This window comes from Crocuta crocuta, unplaced genomic scaffold (genome assembly GCF_008692635.1).
Source record: "Crocuta crocuta isolate KB4526 unplaced genomic scaffold, BGI_CrCroc_1.0 scaffold217, whole genome shotgun sequence".
Taxonomy (NCBI): Eukaryota; Metazoa; Chordata; class Mammalia; order Carnivora; family Hyaenidae; genus Crocuta; species Crocuta crocuta.
The window spans coordinates 221,573-225,778 of NW_027532208.1; the positions used below are offsets into that span (position 1 = coordinate 221,573).

Below are 4,206 nucleotides of genomic sequence, written 5' to 3' on the forward strand. Positions count from 1 at the left end.
AGGCATCCTGTCTTCCGGAGCCCACCCTGCAATGTCCCCCTCCACAGGCCCCCCTCCCCAGCTCAATCCTGAGGCCCTGCAGCTCTCAGTGAAGCAGACGCCTTCATTTGCAGAGGGAGAAAGAGCTCAGCAAAGGAAAGAGGCCTATGCGAGCTCCTGCAGCAGGATTGAGTCTTGCTGGGAGGAGAATTCAGGGTTCTGGCCCCAATCTGAGGCAGCAGCTATGATGGCGCCTGGCCGACTCAGTGGGTTAAGGGTCAGACCTAAGGTCAGGTCGTGATGTCACGGTTTGTGAGTTCGTGTCCGGCTCTGTGCTGACAGCTCGGAGCCTGAAGCCTGCTTTGAATTCAGTGTCTCCCCTTCCCTCTCTGCCCCTCATTTGCTTAATGTTTTCACTCTCTCTCAAAATGGATGCTAAAAAGAAAAATGTACTAAAGTAGCTCCATGACACGTGAGATGGGGGCGGGTTACCCACGGAGGAGCAACGTGAGCTCTCAGCCATCCAGTTCTAGAAAGCAGTGGTGGGAGAGAAGGAGCTTTTATTGAGGCAGTACAGTCATCCTAAGGGGGAGGTCCCAGTGTCCTGGGGCTCTGGGGGTTGGGGGGACTCTGGGCTGGGGGCGGATGGCCAGGCCGCGGCTACATAAAGGTGAGGTGAGTCGAGGCAGGGACCCCACAGCTTTCCTTGTGCTCCTCAAACAGCTTCTCCAGAGCCTGCATGTAGAGCGTGTGATAGTGGTCCACCTCCTCCTCGCTGGGGCGGAGGCTCTGGGGCACCGGAATGGGGCGGCCCACTGCAGGGAGAGGGGGGACACAGGTGAGGTCGGGGTGGGGGGGCCTCTGCCTTCCTGCCCCTGAGACGGGCACTCACCCACGGTGGTGATGGGCCTGGCAAAGGGCAGCAGGCCCCAGGAGTCGGCCGAGAAGAGTCCGCGGCCCCAGAAGATGCAGGGACTGTAGCCTGTGAGCTTCTTGAAGGTCATCTGGCACAGGTATTGCCAGGTGTTGGGGGCAAATACCTTCCAGTGGAAGATGTCGTTCTCTCCAAAGGAGTACACGGGTACCAGGGAGGCACTGGGAAGGGACAGGGAGGGAGTGGAGGGGTGTTCAGGCCAGCGGATCTCGGAGCATCCCAAATAGGACTGCAGACCCCTCCCCACACCTGCCTCCACTTCTCAAGGTCTTTTCAAGCAAATGACAAAGAAAGATCTGCAAGAAGGAAATCACAATTCTTGAGAAATGATTGCATACCGAGCCATCATCGCCATCTGATCCTTGAAGCACATGCCGGTTAGGGTGCCCTGACACCCACCCTGGTGCAGACAGAATCTCTTGGACGGCTCCCAAAAAATTAAACTCCTAGCAGTATGTCCAGTAACAGGGGCAGTCGATTAACCCATATTTGTTTCTATTCTTTATACTGTATTTTTACCATACAGTGAGTAGAGAAAAGAAAGTGCTCTTATGGCACTCCTGGGTGGCTCAGTGGGTTAAGCATCCAACTTCAACTCAGGTCGTGATCTCATCGTGTGTGAGTTCAAGCCCTGCATTGGGCTCACAGCACAGAACCTGCCTCAGATCCTTGGTCCACCTCCATCTCTGCCCCTCACCTGCGCTCACTCCTTCAGAATAAACTTGAAATAATGTTCTAAACTATCCATGTATAGGGGACCCATGCAGTTCAAACCTGTGTTGTTCAAGACTGAACTCTATACATTTTCTCATCTAGCCGTGAAAACTACAATATCGTTGCCTACTTAGGCTATGAGTCTGTTTTGCAAGTAAAGACACATGTCTGAGGTCTTGCCTTTGAGGTAGTGTCAGAAAAGGATTTGAACCCAGGGCTTCTGAGCACAAGGTCCTGCTACCCAAGCTATGATCCTTCCTCTGTCAGAGAGGGAAGACAGGACGAGAAAGTGGGAATGATGCTTGAAGCAGAGAATGCCCGCACATGCTGAAATGAGAGGGGTGTCTGGGCGCCTCAGTGTTTGAGTATCTGACTTCAGGTCAAGGTCATGATTTAGAGGCTTATGAGTTCCAGCCCTGTATCTGGCTCTGCTGGTCGCTTGGAGCCTGGAGTCTGCTTCGGATTCTGTGTCTCCATCTCTCACTCAGTCTCTGTCTCTCTCTCAAAAACAAGTAAACATTAAAAGAACAAAGTGTTGGCATGAGAGCCCTGCAGGTGCAAGGCACAGTGCCGGCTCTGGGGACACAGAGGCCCAGCCACAGGGACCTGGCCACGTAGGGACAGAGACTTGGGCCCCCAGATGCAATGCACACCTCTGACCATCAGCAGCAACCCCGGCTGGGCACCTGCACCCCACTCACCCGTGCCTCAGTGCCAGGCGCACGAAGCCTTTGCGATTCCGCAGAACGATGTTGTGCTCCCCTGGGATGGTGTACAGGGCTTCCTCGGCCCCCCCAACTGCGATGACGACAGCCTGCCCGCTCAGGGGCTGAGAGAGAACAAAGTCCAGGCTCCTCCGGTTCACAGAACATGCTCCTGCATGCATGAGGAGGTGGGGAGCAATCACTATCACCATCCACTGCTGGGCTGCCTAGCCTCTCACCCACACTTTCTGCATGTGCTCCACACCCCATTACATACAAACTTGCTGCCCCATGTGACTTTTAGTGCCTCTCTCAGCAGGGGCACAGGACACTTGCACCAAAGCTATCACTGATGCCCACTGTGAGCTCAGCTGACATTCAGACCAGGTCCCTGTGTCTGGTGGGAAGGGGCAGTCTGACTGGGATGGGGGAGGGGTGCCTCACCTAAGGACATGACATAGTCTCAAAGGACTGGGAAGAGGAAGAGGGTGTGCAGCGCTGCTGTCATGGCATGAATCCCAGGGAAGTGCTTGGAGAAGTCGTTGGCCTCGGTGGAGATATTACAAAGGGTTCCCATGCTGTTGATCCCATGTGGGTGAGAAGCCAATATATATTTCCGGTCAGGGGGCAGCTCTGCTGTTTTCACCAGCTTGGGGACGTTGTGCAGGATGAGAAGAAAGCAGCGTGGAAAGCAAAATACCAGATGAAAAGAGCTGCCCTCCACCCCACAGACTTCAGAGTTCAAGGTCATCCCTGAGTCAACAGCAGGGGTGGAGGCTACTCTGGAATAAAACTCTGCCCCCTCCTCACTCTCCCTGGCCCCTTCGTTTGAGTTTAGAATGCCCAGGAGTGCATAGGCAGGGGTGAGTAACTCTGGGATTTGGGGGAGAGGGAGGAGGCAGAGAGTCCTTGTGGATGGTGACCTGTCACCTTGATCGGATAGTAATCCCTTAGCTGTTTCCAAATACTCCAGTTCCTCGTGAACTCGAAGCACCTTCCACCTGGGGAAGAGAGATGGGTGGAAGACTCTGGGGTGCTCAGCCACCTTTTCTGCTCCCCGGGTGCAAGTCCGAGCATGCTCACCTTGGTTGGGAGTGTCCCAGTCCAGGAAGAACCACACCAGATAGAGAACAGAGAGAGACCAGAGTGGCGTGAAGAGGAGGAAGAGGAGGAGAAGGGAGAAGAAGGGGCCTGAGTGAATGAAGAACAAAAAGGAGAAGCACTTAGGTATTGATGTTGGGTCGTCCTGTTCAGCCGCTCCTCTCCTCCCTGCTCACAGATGGGAAGGGATCACCCAGCCACCTCTGGCTCCTCCTGCTCCCTTTGCAAGGGGGAGCTCTAGCCTCTCTGCCCCGACTCCCTTCTCCCCTTGGGGACCCCAGGCCACCAGACCTCTCACCCATGAAGAGGAAAGAGAGCACCAATTGATAGGCGCCTATTATTTCCAGCCACTGTTTCTGCCTGATTTCCATGGTGGAGGGGCAGGGCAGGGCTGTGGGAGACTCCTGTCCAGTAGAGCTCCTCTGCCAGCAGGGGTCCTGGAGCCAGAGCACAAACCAGGAAGGTTTGGGCGCCCACAGGATGGATGGTTTTCTCACCAGAAGGGCAAACCCATCGGAGCCTCGCAGAGCGTGGGAGTGTTGTGTGCCTGTGTGGAGCGGATGGGGAGATCTTGGATTGGGAGCGACAGAGCCCAGAATGATCTTTGAACTGCTAGCTTAGGTAGGTCAGGACTGGCCTCTGGGAGGAGTTGGGAAGAGACAGGAAGTGTGCGAGGGAGGTGGGACAGTGATTGTGGAAAGGAGTCTCCGAAGAAGCTAGGGGGCCCGCGGACTGGGTCCCTGCCTCCTGCTGGCAGTGATCAGATGCTAAGCT

General features: G+C 55.2%; 1 pseudogene; it reads right to left on the minus strand.

The window, feature by feature from the left end:
* Nucleotides 1-608: 608 nt before the first annotated feature.
* Nucleotides 609-3,806, minus strand: LOC144242820 (2-acylglycerol O-acyltransferase 3-like; annotated as a pseudogene).
* Nucleotides 3,807-4,206: the final 400 nt, after the last annotated feature.